The sequence below is a fragment of the Perna viridis genome, chromosome 4, assembly GCF_037379345.1.
Source record: "Perna viridis isolate PV_CMFRI_1.1 ecotype Kerala chromosome 4, ASM3737934v1, whole genome shotgun sequence".
Lineage (NCBI taxonomy): Eukaryota > Metazoa > Mollusca > Bivalvia > Mytilida > Mytilidae > Perna > Perna viridis.
This window is the reverse complement of record NC_142448.1, coordinates 50,022,004-50,043,966: the sequence shown is the minus strand read 5'-3', so window position 1 is coordinate 50,043,966 and position 21,963 is coordinate 50,022,004. Positions and strand designations below refer to the sequence as shown.

The following is a 21,963-nucleotide window of genomic DNA, read 5'->3' as shown; positions in this document are numbered from 1 at the left end:
TTTGTTTTGATTTTATTATATAGGTGTTCTTCACTTTCACTGTTTACAGGGTTCTAAATAAGATCCTTCAATGGTTTTCTAATTCATGACTGTTTGACCATTTGATATTAGTCGGGAACACCTCCTTTTACCTGAAAGACACCAGATCAATGTGGCATACCAAACTTTTCAGTGGTGGTTCAAATTTCTATTCACTTTGCTTCTCTGGCCATTTGTAAGTTTACAAATTAAATATTGATTGACCTCTGTGTTGATGAAGAACTTGTATGAAATGGAAGTGAAACTGGTCTATAGGTCCATAATGAATACATAGGATCTACATTATACCAGATCTTCTACAAATCTAAAATTATACCTCATGTTTAATAATTTCACAATAAAAAATGGGAAAGAATGATACTTTAGATTTTTATACCAAAAACATCTGTAGATTCATACTCCAGAACTTATTTATGGCTTCTCTGACGTGGTGTTTCCAAATTAATTTTGAAGGCAATTTGACTTTTCAGTAAGGAGAGAGGTTAACAATTGTATAAATATAGTAAGTTTGTCACTCGGTTTAGGATGCTGGATTCAGGTTGTCATTATTTGATGGAAGAGTAATCAGGGAACCAAGGTTATAGCAGTAATCAAAGAGTAATCAAGGGAACCAAGGTTATAGCGGTAATCAAAGAGTAATCAAGGGAACCAAGGTTATAGCGATAATCAAAAGAATGTATTCCAGGGACAAAGACCAGACATGGAAAACAGACATACACAACAAAGAACATAAAGTAACTAAAATCATACATACAAAGTAACAAAAGTAAATGAGCAACTCGGACTCCACTAAAAACTAGGACCATGGACCAGGTGCACCGTTAGGGTAAGCGTCCTCTGCTTTTCTAGAAACATCCGCGGAGTTGCTCATAAAAAGTCATTTCCGGGATAGACAAACGAGGAAAGGAAAACTATGACCTGTTGAAAAAATCAGTTTTCATGGTGCTGATGGATACACCATAACGATCCACGAGTTCATGATGACGACCATAAAACTTCTGCAGGGATGACTTCAATCTTGTAGCAACGTAACCCTCTTCCAGAAGCCTATTTGTTAGAGTTCTAGCACGATACAAAAAGTCTGCGTAGTTTCGGCAAGCTCTGGCATAACGTATGAGTTGTGATATGAACACTCCATACGCAGGAGCCGAATGGATGTTGCCACAGATGAAAGGAAAGTTGACAATTCTGAATGAAAAGTCATCACGTTTGTCGTAAAGTTTGGTCAATAGTTTTCCTTTACCATCGATTTCTAAGTGTAGGTCAAGATATGAGGCTGACTTCACAGTTTCTGTAGTATCCTTTATTTCAAGTTCTTTTGGGTAGATGCGATGTATCAAATCCCCGAAATTAGGATTGTTTAAAGATAATACGTCATCTATATAACGGAAACTGAGATTAAAGGATCTAGCCAAACGATATTCTTTCTTTCTGATCAGATCAGCTATAAAGTCAGCCTCATAAGAGTGAAGGAATAGGTCAGCAAGTAAAGGAGCACAATTTGTTCCCACTGGAATGCCGACCGTTTGTTGAAAAACACGTCCACCACACTGGACAAATATGTTGTCGATTAAAAATTCCAGCACAAAGACCAAACATGGAAAACAGACACACACAACAAAGAACAATAAGTAACTAAAATAATATGCACAAAGCAACAAAAGTAAATGAGCAACTCGGATTCCACTAAAAGTGGGATCATGGACCAAGTGCACCGGTAAGGTAAGCATCCTCTGCTTTTCTAGAAACACCCGCCGAGTTGCTCATAAAAAGTCAGTTCCGGGATAGACGAAAGAAGAAAGGAAAACTATGACACGTTGAACAAATCCGTTTTCACGGCGCAGATGGATACACCATAACGATCCACGATTTCATGATGACGACCATAAAACTTCTGCAGTGATGACTTCAATCTTTTAGCAACATAACCCTGCTCCAGAAGCCTATTTGTTAGAATTCTAGCGCAACACAAAAAGTCTTATATATGAAAGAGAACAGACGAAATATTCTTTTATGCTTCTATATAAATAGACTGCAAGAATTGCTGTTCAGTTGGCAACGCTTGGATTTGTATAAAAAATAGTTGAATTGAAAATCACGAAGTAATTTTATCTCTTGATCAGAGAGGGGTAAGAACTCTATAGGAGATACAGTAATCTTGGTAAGACGTACAGTCTATAAATGGAGCATGACGTCTTCGGATTAAGTCCATTTCTACCATGAACTCTGACATTCGTGTGAGAATATTTGGTTCTTCTGGCTAGACTAATACAATTTTAAATACTGATTTTTTTTAATTGATCGAACAATTCCGAGATGTGCATCCTGATGAGTTACAGGTATTGTAGATAAGCCTAACTTGAAATTACTTTCGGTTTCGGTACTTCCATGAGGCATACTATTTTTGTAGATAATAGCACTTTCTGTTGGATGTATTTTGTTGACCTGAATATTGTTTTATAGATCTGTGATAGCTTGCATTTCTTCTTCTGTTGAAGATAAAAGCAGAATGTCATATGCACATGTTGCAAGCATAACTCGTTCCAATGTATTGTCCCATACTATTTTCTTCGAAGTAGTTTCAATAGTTCATTTATCTATAATTTTTAAAAGTGAGTTGATAAAATACCACCCTTTCGAACACCCTATCGGAATGGGAAGCTGATACTAAGACTATTTCTTCATTTTACTTTTGAATCTAGGTTATTGTACAGAATTTTGCTTAAAAATAATTTCCTAATGATCAGGATCAAGATTTTAGTCAATAAATTTATTTAACAGAATGTCATACTTGATGACATCAAATGTTTTTTTGTGAGTCCAATAAGGTAAGTATTAACGTTTTATTTTTACTTCTCTTTGCAAGCTCTGATTCAGTAGCTTATTAAGCATCTATTGCTGGCGAGAGACGACTAGTAAAGCCGTCATGCTGGTCTGGTATGGCTGGTTATATAATTTTGATAGTATTCTATTTAAAATGTAGTGTTCAAAGATTTTGCCCAAGAATGGAGGAGATCGTAATACCTCTATAATTATCTTTGTGACTTTCGTCTTCGTCTTTCTTATCTACAGCATTTAGAAAACCTGCCTTAATTTGGTTTGGCACTTTTTTTCTCAGCCAGTGTCACGTGACAAGACTTGTAAGTCCTTCATATAAGATACAGAAAGAAATGTTGATTGTACCGTCCTTGGGAGACCCGACAGGATAGTCAGGGACTTTTTAGACCGCTCAGTCAATGTTGATTATTTTTCCAGTGAAGATACAATGATTTCATCTTGTTTGATAGCCCACCACGTTGGTCTAGTGGTAGCATGCTATCATAAAATCCAGCAGGACAACATCATTTATGTAATCGTGATTGATTCAAAGTTATGGAACCAGAAGAACTGAATTTAGGACAAACATAATTTAATCGACTTCAGATATTATTTACCAATGTATATAAAATTCAGACACTGTCTATGGTAGAGGTGATTCATGGTGTAGAAAAAACCATCGAACAACGATGTTTGTTTTCAGTCTGCATATGTTATATTTTAATTTAACAAGAATCCTTTCTTTATTCAGATCTGTATTTTTTAGAAAACCATACAACTATCTCCCAATAAGAAAACCAGATCAAACCAAATCAAGAACGATGATAAAATGTCTAAGTAAAACAAGGTTTTCGTGCAAATGCCAAGATAAAAATAATGGCAATAATTAGGACGAAATGTAATAGAGTTAATCAATATTCAATTCATTAACACGAGAGTCAATATTAAAACCAGTAAAAAATAACTCAAAGATTTATCAACGATACGGAAAAGATAACCTTACCGGAAAAGTTTATTCGAATATTTTTTTTTTCAGACTAAAAGGATTCTGTTTGAACTTTCAAACTTTATTTATCACATTACCATAAAAAACTAGGGTGTGAAATTCAATTTTTGATTAAGTAACGACAAGTACAACAGAACTTCAGCATCAAAACTTTATATTTATGGAAGAATTTAGTAAAATAGACTATGTTACCGAGAACCTTGACTCAGAGATTTCGTTCATTAAAGTTTTAACATCGCTACAAATACGGGAATATTGAACAAGTTGAGAATTATATATACTATATGAAGGAGCAAAAGGACCTTCCCTGTCAAGGAAGGAAAAATTAAAAATAGGAAACGAAAAATCGTCCCGCTTGTCGTAAATTTTAATTTTGTGTTTATCTTGTGAAATGGGAACTTACAAATACAACACAAAAGACAGTTAAATCTGTCATTATTAGCTTTAGTTAAAGTCGATTCCTTAGGGTAAATTTCAGCAGTGTATTTGAAAAAAAAGTCGGGGTTATTCACCTGAAGAATATCATCAAGGTAGCGATAAGTATTATGAAATTTGTCTATCAAACCAGAAGTTTGGTCATAAACTGAGATTTATAAGACATGTATTTCATCTCCTATTTAAGGAGCACATATTGTGTTTACCGAAATACCCACAACCTGCCGATAAATGTTATCGCCGAAACGAATATAAATGTTGTCAAAAAGATTATTGACTGAATTAATCATGTCTTCACAGGTCTAGCATGTACAATTTTTTTTATATTTATCTCGTTCGTCTGAGAAAAATGACCTAACTATATTTTTTATCTGTTTTATCGAAACACAATTTGAAAAGATATGAACATTTCTGTTTAATGAGATAATGTGGAAGTGTGGTGTAAACTGTGGAGAAATTAAAACTGTCTACTCTGTCTACGGATTTATCCAAAGCATGTAATTTATCCAAAACTTCAAGCGAGTTTTTCACACTTAACAAATAAACACCACTTTGTTCATAGTCTTGCCGCAATTACACAGTCTTTTTGTATCGCACTAGACTTCTTACAATTATGCTTCTGGAACAGGGTTATGTTGCTACAAGATTGAAGTCATCATAACAAAAGTTTTATGATCTTCATCGTGAACTCGTGGATGTTACGGTGTTTCAATCTTCACCATGAAAACTGATTTGTTCAACGTATCAAAGTTTTCCCCGGACTTGACTTTTTTATGAGCAACTCGGCTAGGGGTTTCTAGAAAACCAGAGGACGTTTACTCTACCGGTGCACATGGTCCATGCTCCCAGTTTTTAGTGGAGTCCGAGTTGCTCATTTGCTTTTGTTACTTGGTATGTATTATTTAGTTACTTTATGTTCTAAGTTGTGTTTGTCTGTTGTATACAAAATTATATACAAGAAGTATTCAAAAATAAGATCGAAACTATCGAAATAGGAAGCAAAATCTTTTACCGAAAGTTTCTAACATTTGGGCATGTAAGTCTCGTCATGTGCACGTGACTCCATGATTTCATGAGAATGGGTCCTAGTCTACCATTCAAAAGCATGCAGATTTTTCATTTAGAGAGCGTGGAGTTCAGTGTTAAAGGTAAAACATCTTTTTGTGTAAAAAAAAATATCGATAAAAAATGACAAATATCTATTTATACATGATAAAGGTATTAAGACCAAACATTTAATAGAAGATTTTGCATTGTTATACAGCTTTTCAAGTACCCGGAAGTAAACAATAAAATGCGGAACGGTTTTCGATACGTTCTAGGTTACAGACCACCAATTCAACCAATGAGCATTTGGAACGTACGCAAAAATAGTCCTACGCAGAAATTACCCCTGTTCCTCATAGTGCTGTGAAAAAAGTTCTCATCTTATTTAAAAAATTTAAACAGTTTCTGAAAGGAAAAACATTTCTGTACATTTTATAGGTGCATTTTGCTTCTTGTGATGTGAAGCCTAATCTCCATAATGATTTTTAAATATACCCCTATCTTGTGAAAACACTGGGATTTCCCATGCTATTTATAGACCCTTCACTTCCGATGACCAGTACTGCACTGCAAGTCTGCTAACCCCACATGCCATTCTGAGGATTGTGAGCTGACATATGTAGAATCATGCTGATATATAGTCCTCTGCAGGTTAAAGTTAAGGTAAAGTCCAGAGAAGCCATTGAATATTGTGAAATTAGCATAGAAGCCTATGGAAAGTGGAATTAGTGGTTTTTAGCCTCTAAGCCGGAAATTCCGTTAAGAAAATGAAACTAGAACGAGACATACATATCCTATACAAGGATGGAAGCTTTGGCGTTTTAGATATAATGAAATTTGTTATTCAACAAATTTTCATAATATGTTGATTTATATGACACATTTTTAGTGAGATTTTAGTTGAAAAGGAACATGAAATACGTGCAGTTAACACACACCACTTTATTTTATCAATGGACTTATAATGTGTCTTCCATTAAGATAATGAGGCATGCAGTTTTGCATCAATTAATTATTAACTGCAAATTATCTACGGGTATTGAGAAATATACCTGGAGGCATATCCCTACTGTACATAGATGATTATATTCCTATTGGCATATTTCCAGCATCAGTTTTATAACAATTGAATTCACAACATAAACTGTACCGATGTGTCTCAGCAAATTCTAATAAATTACCATCTTTAGCCGGGATTATGACAATTATTTTTAATTTTTCACTCCATTTATTAAAATTGATGTTTGTAGTGCACGTAATATTTACTTAATAACATGCATATAAACACAAGCTTAGTGATGAATAATCTATTTCAAAGAGACAAAGAGTAACATTGTGAATCGAGTTGTTAATTCTTGTGAAAGTGAGACACAATCTGTTTTATTGAACATTATCACAATTTTGTGTCTTATTCAAGTATATAAGCTCTTGTTGATATATAAAACACGTGAGGTTTTAGTTGTGTTTGCTTTCTGGTTTTTAAATTAGTTTTGCTACAATATTACTGTAAAAAAACGTTGACTACAAAGGATAAGCCATTTCACCACGCTTTCATAATAAGGACTAGCCGTGTGGATCAATCGTGGGAAAACCCAGGAAACGAGCAAAAAAGAGTTTAGTCAGATGATAATAAACCATCTCATGACATGAAAGGCTATGAGCAACATAGACACTTCAAATAATAAAAAAAAAGTCAATTGTTGAACGAAACATTAGAAAATATGCCTCAATTATGGATTATCATAGAGCATGTTTAATGTGAAAAAAAGGAGACTAATCGGTGAAGATATTTTCTAATAGTTTATTTATAGAAGAGGAGCTTAAAAATCGTATCATCAAAGTAAATCAAAGAGAACTTCGATGATCAGCTGCACAACATAATGCAATCATTAACTGATCACATATTCATGCATTTTTTTTTACATTATTGTATTACTAATTAACTATAGATGATTATTATGCTATTAATTTCATCAAATTTGATCAAATCCAAGGAGATAAAGATGTTATCAAAAGTTAATTGTAAGTGAAGTGAAGCGAATCATTTATCTAATCGAATGCAATCCCGTAGCAACAGAAACAAGGCAAAATGCTTGTGTATGTGTGTGCATGCATGCTATTGGGACAGTGAATAAAGTAAAACAGGAAATACGATAATAGAGAGAATGATTGGTGCCACAAGCAAAAATGAAGATTGTAATTTTTAGCGACTAGAACTAATGATTACATGCTGCGAATCACTTCTTGATTAAGCTAGAAAAAGACACGAGTTAATTAAAGTGTGCTTTATTGGGTTTTCGCCGTGCCTTCATTAGAAACAAACAGCAGCTAACAGCTATCAAGAATGATTAAGAAAGTTGTTGTTCACTTAAAGTAGCATTGCCAATGAAGACTATTGGAATATTGACAGATAAGGACATAACCCCGATTTTAATTATACGTTTCACAAGCAAACACGGAAATCTAATATTAGTCAATAAATAAATGTAGGGAAGTTATCGTATTAGATCCTAAATCTAGTGATTTCCGCAAGTTCCAGTGTATCAGTTATTGGTGCTGCCACGTGCCTGTTAGGTACCGTTTAGATTGATCCTAGCTTTTTATTCTTGGAGATAAGTCTATCAGGATGTATCTTTTGATAGTGTCTGTATTGCGCTTCATAGTTGGAGGAATAGGGAATATTCTTGTCTTAACCATCTACAGATTTAGTACTGATGACAATTCCCAAGGATTTTACATTTCGTTATTAGCGTTGGCGGACCTTTCAGCTACATTCCTCCAACTAGGAGTTCCAATTTCTCGTTATACTGAAGCGACAACAAGTAACCGAACACTCTGTAAAATGTATGGTTTCTCTTTTGGTTTGCCGGGATGTCTTTCAGCTATTATACTCTTTGTAATAGCGGTTGACCGATATTTGAAAATATGTAAGCACAACAATATATTGACAAGGTGGAGAATACTAGTTGCCGTAGTATCCTTCTTTACAGTACTACTAGCAGTGATACCCAAAGTTCTAATGACGGATATAGTTGACTTTGAGTACGCTAATGTGACCAAAAGGACATGTATGGTGAAGAACGATTACAGATCTTATTATGGGTTGACTCTTTTGAGTATTTGTATCTGCATGATTTTAACAATGTCTGTATTTTATGTACAAATTATTCGAACGATTCAAAAACATTTTATAAGAAATGAAAAGAGTCACCAGAATCACCTCTGGCAAAATACCATGAAGTCTGAATCAGACCGTTTTTCAAAAAGGAATATCAGAGTGATGAAAAAGATGAGCATAATTTTTATTATCGTTTCTATAACATTTTTCGTCAGTTACATCCCATTTTTGTGCGTTTTTATCTCAGGATTTATGGAAGGCTGGTTTACCGTGATTTTCCATATGTACAACATTGGAAGTTTAACAAATCCATATGTCTTTTTGTGCATGGACCCTAGATGTAGGATCAAGATTAAATCATACTGGCAGACTTGCACATCGTGTCCGACAAGCAAAGATGAAATTGTGTAATTTCATTGAACTTTTATTATATGTAACATTCAATGAATTATATTCAGTAATGAACAATGCGTTCCAAAATTCACTTCTTAGTCAAAATAATTTTCAATCTATTAACTAAAACGAAGTTCAATATACATTACCAAATTCAAGAACGGTTTCTAAACCAAAACTTTTGATACTTTGTATGTATTATTTTATTTATTTTATGTCCATGCCAAGTCTTTGTCCTTGGATTACATTATTTTGATTTACGCTAGAATCTTAGTTCTTTTGATTACTCTTTCATCTGTTGCAATATCCCTCTAGCATCTTCGAATGGAGTGTTCATATCACAACTCAAACGTTATGCCAGGGCCTGCCATAACTACGCAGACTTGTGTACCGCTACCTAAACTTATTACAATAAGGCTTCTGGAACAGGGTTATGTTGCTACAAGATTGAAGTCATCACTACAGAAGTTTTTTTGGTCTTCATTATTAACTCGTGGATCGTTACGGTATAACAATTTGCACCATGCAAACTGTATGTTCAACATGTCATAGTTTTCCTTTCTTCTTTCGGCTACCCCGGATTTGACCTTTTATGATCAACTGGGCTGGGGATTCTAGAAAAGTAGAGGACGCTTACTCTACGGATGCACCTGGTCCATGCTCCCAGTTTTTAGTGGAGTTCGAGCTGCTAACTTACTTTTATTACTTGGTACCTATTATTTTAGTTAGTTTAAGTTCTTTCTTTTATGTGTCTGTTTTTTTTTAAGTGCGGTCTTTGTTTCTGGATTAAATTCTTTTGATTTCCTTTGATTACTCTTGTAAACTTACCAATTGTTACAAGGATGAATTGAACAGACATTGGTTAAGTAAATGATGTATTTTTAGGACAAAGATTAAATTTTTCACTTTGAATTTACGTCTGACCGGACTTGATTCTCACCAGAATTTACTCACTTGTAATAAGCACGTCATTCTCGGTGTTCTTATTGAAAACATCTGATTGGGGTTGTTTTAGGGATGTCGTTTGCAGTTATCATGAGGTAAATATGTTGCTGTACTGTATCCTGTATGTGAATTGTCATTGTTTACTATTTTTTTTACCGTTTTGGCTACATCATTTGATTCTGATGTTTCAGGTTTGTCAAACTGATTGATGCGACGGTATTTCCTTAACGATATTGCTAAAAGCACTGATTAATCGAGTGGTAACCTTTTAAGTAGCACTCCACATAAGAATCATGCAAAATGTGATTCATGGTTGGAAAGCCTACATATTTTTATTTTTGATATTTTGTTTGAAATGTCATGTCAAAGTTACATGTGGTTGTTTATATAACCCATGTTCATAGGAGATAAAAATTATAAAGGATGCACTGTAGATTTCAAAATTAAGGGAGATAGCTGTAAATGACACTCAAATACAATAGAAGATATTGTATTTTCAATTTTGAATATCTCCTAAGAGCAGGCAGACATGAATGAATAATTACACATTTCACAATATAGACCTATCATACAACTTAGTTACAAAAATAAAAATATGAAGCCTTTTTTGGAGTGTATCACATTTTTCAGATTTTGCATGATTCTTACAAAAACTGCTACTTAAATAACATCATTTGCTTACCTTGAACTACCTGCTTTCTTTGATATTGAATATATTAACATGAGAGCATCCTGTGTTGTCTCGAAGATGATTGACGCACGTTTTCGTTTACTTAGGAATATTGTACAGGTTTTAGCTTCGACATTACAATTACCTATTTATATAAAATTCAGACACTGCTGCCGGTAAAGGTAATTAGTGGTGCAGAAAACCCGGAGAACAAATGATGCTTTTTTTATCTTCACGTAACTGTAGTGTCCTTTCTGCATAAATCTCAGTACTTTGAAAATGACACATTCATCGTTCACTTGAATTTACATAATCTTGCTAAGTACCAATTACATGGACAATCTGAATATTTTTATCTTTCAATGGCAAAACAACTGAATGTCAAATTTCGACTAATTATATGATCTGTAACGTTTTCTGAAATAGAAATTAAGATGAATTAGGTGGTTTGGACATGCATTAATCACTTCATGTCTGACTTTATAAAGAGTGCTTCTTACATAAATATCTGTCATAATTGAATATTCCATCCAATATTGCAGCCAAGTCTTTTACAGGAGGAACATCATTCTTAATTAGCTTTAAATACGGAGTAGGACTATTGGAGCATTTTATGTTGCATTTTGTTCAATTCTCCTGTTCCTTACATATCACAAAAAAAAATCTATGTTTAAAACTATCCTTGGTAAATATACCAATGCTCAAATTCATTTTTCCCAATACGAGCTTTGCATAGCGTCCCATCAACCTATGGACAAAAAAAATGCAGCCCGACAAGTAAGGTTTATCAGAATTGGTTGATGAAGTCATTGCCAAATGCAATATATAAATACTAATACCAGAATACTTATCTGGTTAAGAAATGCAGTCTATGTTATTTTCAACACGACTTCATAAAGAAACATGTGCCATTTATGATGTTGCAAGTTTCGTCATGGATCATACATAACAATATTCATGGTATATTTGTAATTATAAAAGCAATCGTTTGTTCCGCGTAATATATGTACTGAATACTTACGATGCATACTGTGTAAAGGCAGCTTGCAACTACGAATTGTACTGACATTAATATTTCATTATGTTTACTTTCTTCTCACAGTTTCAGTGCAAGGTTTCTTGATGAAATATAAAGTCAAGTCGAAGTTTTGAAATGCTGTACTAAAGCTGTTCTTAATCATGTTACTACATTATGATTTCATGCAACGTTCAAATTCGGTTTTTCCAATCTGTTCTTTATAGTTTTTTTTATATATCTACGAACATCACATACACTGTTCGGTAGTGTTCTAATGATACCGAGGTGAATCAGTTTATAATAAACCACAGATTGCAATATGGAGTGAAGAGTACAAGAAACTGTCAGAAAGAAAGAATATCATTACTTGGTTTAGTGAATTGTGGAGGAAAACAAGAACACAAACTACCTGTCCACACAAACATAAATAAATAAAAGCAACAAGAACAACAACAACAAAACAAAACAAAATAATAATAAAAAAAAAAAACACGCAAAAAAAAAACAAAAAAAAAAATGGTCCAAGTGAAAACATTTTCTGCGTCTCTCTATCAGTGAACGACACAGATTTATGAGTATTTTTTCCAGGGAATAATCATACTGACTTAAATATTGACTGCATCCAACACTAAAATGAAGACTTTTGCAGAATAGTGTAGTGCAATAATCGATTGGTCATAGACAAAAAATGACGGAAAATGTACGTAGTGCATTTGAACCTGTTTAATTGAAGTGATGAATTCCTACTGCCATTTTTCACATAATTGATCTGTCATTATATAGCGTATTAAGGGTACATCTATGCCCCAGATCTATAATATTTTCCTGATTAACTACGAACTACCAAGCTAGCTTAAATGCTTTGCTATACAGGATGTGAAACAAACCACAAGGTATGCACTACTCATTACAAATCCATGAAGCGGTTAACGATACATTGTACGGATTTGGATAAAGAAGCGGGATTCATTACTGAGTATAGCACAGGCGTGAAAGCTTTGAAAAAAGCATAATATGTCATCCGCTTGTGTGGGAGATTGAAAAAGCGACCATGGATTGTTTATAATTTGCATTTAAAACTTTTCAGAAACAAACACCGAAACATATCATTGATACACTAGGACCAACTTAATTCTAACTTAGATCTGTATTGAAAACAACTATACCTAACTATCTTAATTAAGCATCAGTTGTCCCTTAGAAGTAATAAATATTCGCCTTATGTATCATGGATTACAATCAGGATTTAATGTTTGTCTTTCGGAACAGATGTACATATTACATCGGCTACATTCATAACAATAATTTTAGATACAGTAATAACATATGTCAAAGGAATAAAACGTCTCAGAATGTGACGACTCTATTCGCTACACTGCTCCATCGGATCAAATTGATACAGGGAAGATAACGTAAACTTATAGAAGGGTCTGCAAATTTTTTATCGTTCCCTCCGCGGGACTCGAATTCGTACCGCTGTGACATCTATGGTAACACCGCCTGCACTAAGTCCAGCGCCCTAGACCACTCGGCCAGCTAGGCTATATAAAAATATAGCTTTCGCTGGCCGGGTCATTCCTCCTCGTAGGATTAATCTAGGGCTGTAACTTAGTACACGATGTATGGTAGTACGGGACAGTTCATCTAGGTGTCATTATGTATGATAGAGGATCAAATTAATGATGCATGTCACAACAAATCAATATTATACAACGTCTCAGAATGTGACGACTCTATTCGCTACATATATTTTTATATAGCCTAGCTGGCCGAGTGGTCTAGGGCGCTGGACTTAGTGCAGGCGGTGTTGCCATAAATGTCACAGCGGTACGAGTTCGAGTCCCGCGAAGGGAACGACCAAAAAATTTGCATCGCAAATTTGACAGTTCTAACATCGTTGGGAATTTTTCAGACCCTTCTATATATATATATATATTTTAAGTAGCACTCCAGCTAAGGATCATGCAAAATGTGATTTAAAAGGGGGTAAAAAGCCTACATATTTTTAGCCTCGTGCAGGTCCGGGTGTTAAAAGAATAGGCCTGCAGCAGCGCTAAGCTTGTCGTATAAGGCGACTAAATAGTGCTCAGAAACATAGCCGGGGCTAGGTGCTCTGCCCACAGAGCAACTGGGATTTGTGCCCCAGGTGGTGGAATGGGGGTATCCCTGGCGTGTTACATGCTTGGGTTGTCAGGCTATAATACGGAAAACCTGACGGCAAACCATAGTGGTGCACCGTGGTGGGAAAGATGCCACGTTCCTCGCACGTTAAAGAACCCTGCTGTGGTATTCGATAGGAGTAGGAACCTTTGCGCTCCGCCACAGGAGGCTAAATTGCCCGACCTTACCCATCCCCCCTATAGACCTATGAAACAACTTAATAACAAAAAATAAAGATATGTAGCGTTTTTTAGGGTGTATCACATTTTTCAGATTTTGCATGATTCTTACAGAGTCAGCTACTTAAATTCTTTGCTTCTTCTGTACTAGTTATCAATGAAAAGCGATAAATAATTTGAGTTCAATATGCCCCTTCAGTGAGTAATGAAAAGTTTAATAAATCTTCTACATGTGAACTATCTCAAGTTAGCATAGATATTATGCACTAAACAGTTTCTTAAACATGATGAAGTAACACATTGTGATATACTTTTAGCTGACATGTTGACATGTTGAACAGTATTGACTTTTTGAATATCAATTGGTGCACCAAGAGTTTAATGAAAAATCGTACCGATATCCAAATTACCAATCTAATATTGATATTGTAAATTGATGTGCACGAGTTTCATAAAGTTTTAGTTACCTCTCTTCAGTACTGAAATAAATTAATATAGATAGATCGTGATAAAAAAATGTTTACACGCACACACAAACATACTTATAGTCATAACTAGGCGGACAAGTCATTAAACAGTACATTTCAGGATAAAAATTGGTTGGGCATTACTTAATCTTCGTTTTCGGTATTAATACTATGTAAAATAAAATTTTAAGTAATAAGAATATTAAAAGCAATACAACAAGTAAGCAATATACTATGACAGTTTGTTTTATTGTTTTATTCTAAGTTCAATAACCCTAAAGAATATTTCTATCTATTTCTACATTACCTTTTTTTATTTTTCTGGAGTGCAAAACAAATACAAAAAATGTTTTGTCATTGAATAAAATGATAGGTAGATCTATTAAAGTGAATCTATAACAATAACACTTCATATTAACATGTAACAAATAACTCAATTGCTCTGTTCACCCTGTTCTACACACGAAAGGTTATCTTATTTACAGGAAATATCTAATCAATTCACATTTTTATTGCCTGTTTAGTTTTGATAGGTCTGTATCATTTTGATGTTGCTATTTAAAGAAAAACATAAATGGTTTGGGTATTTTTTCTTTTTCAAAAATGAAAAGTGTTAGAACGGATATGGAAGAGTAATGAAGGGAACCAAAATTCTAGCGGAAATCAAAAGAATGTAATCCAGGGACACATACCAGACATGAAAAGCAGACATACACAACAAAGAACATAAAACTAAAATAATACATAAAAAGTAACAAAAGTAAAGGAGCAACTCGAATTCCATTAACGACTGGGAGCATTGACCAGGTGCACCGGTAGTGTAAGGGTCCTCTGCTTTTCTGGAAACATCCGCTGAGTTGCTCATAAAAAGTCAAGTCCGGGGTAGACGAAACAGGAAAGAAAAACTATGGCACGTTGATCAAATCAGTTTCCGTGGTGCAGATGGATACATCATAACGATCCACGAGTTCATGATGACGACCATAAAACTTCTGTAGTAATGCCTTCAATCTTGTAGCAACATAAGTTGTTATAAGTTAGTTACGGCAAGCTCTAGCATAACGTATGAGTTGTTATATGAAAATTCCATACACAGGTGTTGAACGGATGTTGCCACAGATGAAAGGGAAGTTGACAATTCTAAACGAAAAGTCATCCCGTTTTTCGTATAGTTTGGTGAATAGTTTTCATTTACCATAGTCTCTACGTTTTTTTTGGAGTAGATGTGATGTATTAAATCACCGAATCTAGAATTGTTTAACGATAATACGTCATTTATACAGCGGAAACTGTGACTAAAGGATATAGCTAAACGAAGTTCCTTCTTTTGGATCAGATCAACTATAAAATCAGTCTCATAAGAGTGAAGGAATAGGTTAGCAAGTAGAGGAGCACAATTTGTTCCCATTTGAATGCCGACCTCTAGTTGAAGAACGCGTCCACCACACTGGACAAATATGTTGTCGATAAAAAATTCGAGCATTTTGAAAACATCTTCTTCGGTATATTTGGAAGATGATTTGGATTTTTTTAAAGTATGAGTAATCTCTACCAAGAACTGTATACTTGTATTTTGGTGTACCGTCGTTTTTGGAGTAACAACGATATACATGTTTAATGTTTTTGAATCGGGATTTTAACTGATATGGGGAATAGAAGTCTAAAAAGTTGGAAAACCATTTGTTTTAATTCTATTGTATTCTGATAATAATCTTAAATTGAGGGTTTCCTGAAGATTTAAAAAAAAATTAAGACTCCGCATTGAATTAATACCACTTCGAGAGTAACAAGTTTCATGGTAGGACTGGAGACCCTCTATTACAGCTGTGAGAATATGGAAGTGAAAAGTAGAAAGAAGTTTGGTGATACACTTTGCAAATCCAGCTATGTAGCGTTGTTTGCATGGATTCTTGTGGCTTTTAAGAAACTTAGTTATTCTTGACATAATTGTTCTTCTAGCTGAGATGTTACACCATTACGACCAAGGGTTACATGTATGTTGACCGTTAAACTTTTGAACTAATGACTTAAAACGTTGCAAAATAACCTTGTTTTAATACCCACAATCAAATACAAAGCCATCTGTGACCAATCACGTGACCTCCATAGTGAAAGATTCTGATATTTCGATGCCAATTTATGTCTTACCTTAAGTACTTGAGATGTTAAAGTGGATTTTTTCATATTTACTAAGTCTATTATAGAATTAAACATAACTTTAGTCATGAATAACCCAGTAATATTAACTGCCATATTATACAGGAAACGCATTTAATGGCCCTTACTTGAAACTGATTTAAAATTGGCTTACATCTTTCGCGTCGAAATTACAAACGGAAACATTACTCATCCACACTGTACTTATCTTTTTCGAATGTAGGTCATTTCTGTATGTATTTGTCATTGTTTTTATGTTATTTAATGATATTGAAATTGATGCAAAAATTACTGTGCTTTATTTCTTGCCATTTAAACATTTCTTATCGAGACACTAAACGCAGCACAATTCTGTAGAAAGCAATAGTATCAACTTGCTTGACATGGCAGAAATGAAGGTAGTTTAAAGCACAGCAACTACCTCATCCAAGGTTTATTTGTCTTTTGACGTAATACACATCGTGTATTTTACATCTTTGATGTTTTTGTGGCATGATATCTATCATTTGGAACATATACAAATATAACGGTGATTTATTGAATTTTCAGCTTCTTTACCATCCTTTATAATATAGAAATCCAAAAGAACAAATACATCGTGGTTGTGTTTTAGATGCACAACTGCACCAAATAATAATATGATAGCCTGATTTCAACATGCCCGTAGGGAAATAATACATGATATTTCAGAAATAGTAGATTTAAAAAAAACCGTATATTTATTTGATTTTTAAAAATTTTTTTACTACATAAATTCAATGAGAAAATGACATATCAAGTTAAAATTAAAAAATGAAAAGAACCCAAATATTGACATTATTGCTACACATCCTGCAAGGAAAATTATTGACAACCGCAGGAAAAGCATTTCCAAAAGGCATAGAAGCAGCAAGTAACACGGTAAACATTAAGCGGATGCATCAACAGGGTAAACAACCAAAATCCTGTACTTTTACTAAGTGAAGCGGTCGGGTACAAAACCACCACTGGAACTCTACCCAGGTGAACCGGTATGATAAACAACCTTAATTGGAAATTCCTCCACGTAAACCGAGAAGATAAACAATGTAAATAGTGTAATTATTACAAAAGCTAAAGATAATAATGGCATTAAAATATTCACTATAACGGGGCAACGTGGTCGAAAATTTATAGTACGTGTATTAATTTCATGGTTTTCCTTTCCTCGTTTGTCTACCCCGGACTTGACTTTTTATGAGCAACTCGGCGCTTGTTTCTAGAAAAGCAGTGGACACTCATCCTACCGGTGCACCTGGTCCATGCTCCCAGTTTTTAGTGAGTCCGAGTTGCTCTTGCTTTTGTTATTTTGTATGTATGATTGTATTTACTTTATGTTCTTTGTTGTGTATGTCTGTTTTCCATGTCTGGTCTTTGTCCCTGGATTACATTCGTTTGATTACCGCTATAACCTTGGTTCCCTTGATTACTCTTATACAGGAAAATGCACTTGTTAGCCTCAACTTGACACCAATTAAGTGTTATTTCGCAACTTAAACGTTGAATTGATAACGGAAATGTCTCACAGCACTTCAATTCTTCGATTTCAATTTGGATAAAAATTATTTCTGTATAAAAGAAATTTGTATAAAGACAATTAAATATAGATTTTGTTTTCTTATGAAGAATAACCTTGACAAGTATGAAGATGTGTTACATTGTGTGTGTGGTTTTTTGTTTTTTTGTTTTATTTTTTTTTTCAAAAGAGCAGAATAACTAATCTATACAACTCTTAAATCTATAAGATGGCAAAATTCCAGAAGCCTATTTGTAAGGAGTCTAGCATCATACAAAAAGTCAGCGTAGTTACGACAAGCTCTGGCAAAACGTATGAGTTGTGATATGAATATTCTATACACAGGTGCTGAAGGGATTTTGTCACAAATGAAAGGAAAGTTGACAATTCTGAATGAAAAGTCATCACGTTTGTCGTATAGTTTGGACAATAGTTTTCCTTTACCATTGATTTCTAAGTGTAGGTCAAGATATGAGGCTGACTTCACAGTGTGTGTAGTATCTCAAGTTCTTTGAGGTAGATGCGATGTATCAGATCCCCGAAACTAGGATTGATTAACGACAATACGTCATCTATATAGCGAGGTCTTGTCTTTCTTCTTAATTCTGTAATTGCAAATTAAACTTTCAAAATGGTGTTATTTTTCATACCATGTTCCACCCACTGCTTGATTCTTACACTGACACTTAAGCTCTTAACTTACTATGCGTAAATAATAATAGGATAATTAGTTGATTGAGTGAATAACCAAAGTATGATTACGAGTGCAGAAGATCGCCCATATATCTAATGAGTGTGCAAAATTTGCTTGCGCACGAGTTAAATCTCAATGCGTTTTTGGTATGAAGGATCTTATTTTGGTTATTCTCGATTAGCAATTGATTATCCTATTCATTTCCTCCATCCCTGGTTGCTTTTTACAACATAAATTTTACATTGAAGGGCGGATTGATATTCATGTCGTGACGTTTTGTGACGTTTTGGCGGGAGAAAGTCCGAGACTGAAATTACAGAATTTTTCTAATTGTGTGAAATATGGATTTTTCTTACGCAGTAAACTTTCGATAAAATTCCTGCTATCTATTTAACAAGAAAGGACAACGCACGTAGCTTCGGGGATTCTCCAGAAGAAGTGATCATGCATTGTTTGCAAAAAAATTACTGCCTAGATAGTAGTGCTGTTAAACTATTGGAGTGATGCATTAGAGACGAAATGTTTGGTAATGATGAGATTTATATACTTATTCCCCACACATTTTAAAAATTGTCAGTTTACAGGTAAACAACAGTTGAATTTTGGTTGCATCTGGTACAAAATCAACGTATATTTCTATATTCTAAATATAGAATGACCTTTACAATGCTTTACAAAGCTTCATCTATGATTTGTTCTGTAATCTTCGATATCCCTTGATTTTTTTTCCAATTCTATTGACTTCTGTCTTCTGCCTTACAGACAAATCATACTGTTGTTTATGTCTTAATTATAGTGTAAACTAATATAACGTCGTTGATTTGTCGCGTCGCTTTTTGCGCGAAATTTGCGATTTATTTCGTTTTGACCACCGAAGCAACATGACATCCTGATTTAAGGGTCACTTTGAAAAATCTTCTGTAAATGAAAAGAAACTGCAATGTTGCTTCCAAAGCCAGGTTTACTACATAAAAGCCTCTAATTGACAGAAAAATTGGATATAAATGTTGAAAGTTGCAAAGAGAAATGTAAATTGGCCTTGTAGAAAAAAAAATTGAACGGAAAACGGACACTCATGATTTTAATTTCTTGATACATTTCTGAATTTTTAGGCGAATAAATTTATTTATTGCATATATTAAATTTTGAATTACATTTGTTTAACAAATTGAAATGACTTTTTCATACAATCATAATATTGGACGTAATACATTATTCATTGGTGCTTTTTTCTCATTTAAACAGGCGTGTAATAAACTGCGTTGAAATTTTTCAGATCCTTTCGTAAGAGACAGTTCACCGATTAGTAGTGGCTGATCTAAGGGTTCATTCGGTTGGTAACTTGAATTGAAAATCTTTCCTAATGTGCATTTTACAAAGAGTGTGTGTAGAACCACATTTGCAGTATCAGCAACTTGAAATTATTCATAGATTAAAAAAAAACTATAAAAATAATGGACAGAGCAGATTGTTGGAATAGAATACACAGCTTAAATAGAATCCAAATGTGTAAAATGGGATCGAATGTAAATATTTAGGGTAGTATAGGGTAGACACAGGTTGGTTGAAAGAATTAAACGTTCAAGGATATGTCAGATTGATGGGATAATCAGAAGGTTGAAAACAGTCAAACTATTTGCTGGGCAGATAATATACTGATTGAAAACAGTAAAATGAGCAAAAACAGGTCGGATATTATACATTTGAGTTGTTATATTTGTGTAATTGATCCATGTTAGTGAAATCAGGTATGTTCAGATTTGCTTATCATTTCATGATAAGCATTAATATATATGTCTCACACCCAAAACTGCTCAAGCGTAATCATAATGTTGAATTTCAGAAATGTAGAAAGTACATTCAATCTTGAATATATAAAAAGTATTTACCTTGATTTAAGGAAGACTTGGAGACGATTTAGAAAGGAGAATTTCTTATGCCTTTTTTTAGAGAAATGTCGAGAATACTAGTATTGTATCTAATATATTAATTCGTCGAATGTCGTACCTAGTATATTCACATTCATGAACGTAATTTTAGTTTATGAAATAGAAAAAAGTACCAACCATATTTATTTCAGATATGATGTGCACGTATTTTCAGGAATAACATTTCACCAGCAGCATTGCAGCAAACATACAGTAAGATCCAAACACCACAATTAAGTATATACAAGGAGAACTCCAAGCTAAAACTATCGATATAGGACGCCAAAGAGGTTGATTGATTATAAGATCATTATGTCGTGTTTACTGTTAAACCTACACCCTCCACAAGTGTTTGAGTTTTCGGAACGCGCAAATGTGGGGAATCCGAACTTGTAGATGGATAATGCGTCAGATTACACAGATTATTCTATATCTTAACCTTTTTTGAAAAGTTTGATCCCTCCTCCACTTACGTAGGCTTAGTACGTATAATTTCCACGTGTTTACAAACGGAAATGTCACCATCTAATCCTATGTATCATAATTTAATTTGATACGTTCATATCAAAAGGATATGTTTGTGTTTATGAAAATAATTATCTTTATTTTCATGAGTATTTGTCAACAATGTACAGGATATCGTATGTATATCAATTTTGTAAATTTATTTTTTATCTATAAATGTCTGTTGCTTGTCCCCTTTGAATTTAATCGTGAATAATAATAATAATAAAATAAATGTTCAATGCTAATCAGAGCATTCGCTGTTTCTTTACAATCTTATCATATGCTTTATTATTTCGCTTTGCACTTAATATCATACTACAACTACTTATACCGCTGCTGGTGGACCTGAGGTCCCAGAGGGTATTCACCAACCAAGTAGTCAGACTTGTTTGACCCCGAATTATATCATATCTGACCTATTTATGAAATCTTGCAGTATTCAAAACTTTAATAGATACTTAAAACACTGAGGCTTCATTCCTGACATTGTATATGTTAGAACCTCTCGGTGATGGATTTGGCTTCCTCATTCGATAGTTTTGGATTTGAGTACTTTTAGTATACAACTTATATTTTGATTTTGATCTTCCTACATCTTTGATGCATCTCTAATGCTGCTGATGAGAGGTTACCCCTTGAAACGTGTACAGCATATTGAAATTTACAATACATAAAACTGGTATTTTTGTTTTGTATTTTCGAACCACCACATTGTATTTGCGTTGTATTTGTTAAAAGTAAGGTTATAAGAAAAAGTTTGTAGATCTTAATTCGCCACACAAACTTAACACCCAAAATTGGTTTACCAGATTCACAACAATGGAGTAAGGTTTTTAGAATTGTATTCAC

The 21,963-nt window shown here is 33.9% G+C and overlaps 1 long non-coding RNA gene across 5 annotated transcripts; it reads right to left on the bottom strand.

Moving 5' to 3' along the window:
• Positions 1-3: 3 nt before the first annotated feature.
• LOC148620414 (uncharacterized) lies at positions 4-21,239 on the bottom strand. 5 transcript variants are annotated; one of them, XR_015921807.1, is made up of 6 exons: positions 20,746-21,237; positions 18,430-18,590; positions 14,223-14,306; positions 11,492-11,829; positions 10,483-10,887; positions 4-131 (listed from the first exon to the last, which is right to left on the bottom strand). It is a non-coding gene; the product is annotated as an uncharacterized LOC148620414 (long non-coding RNA). The 5 variants fall into 5 exon arrangements; XR_015921804.1 differs by having other exon boundaries at positions 15-343; XR_015921808.1 differs by having other exon boundaries at positions 16-343; positions 14,295-14,306.
• Between the last annotated feature and the right edge of the window lie 724 nt (positions 21,240-21,963).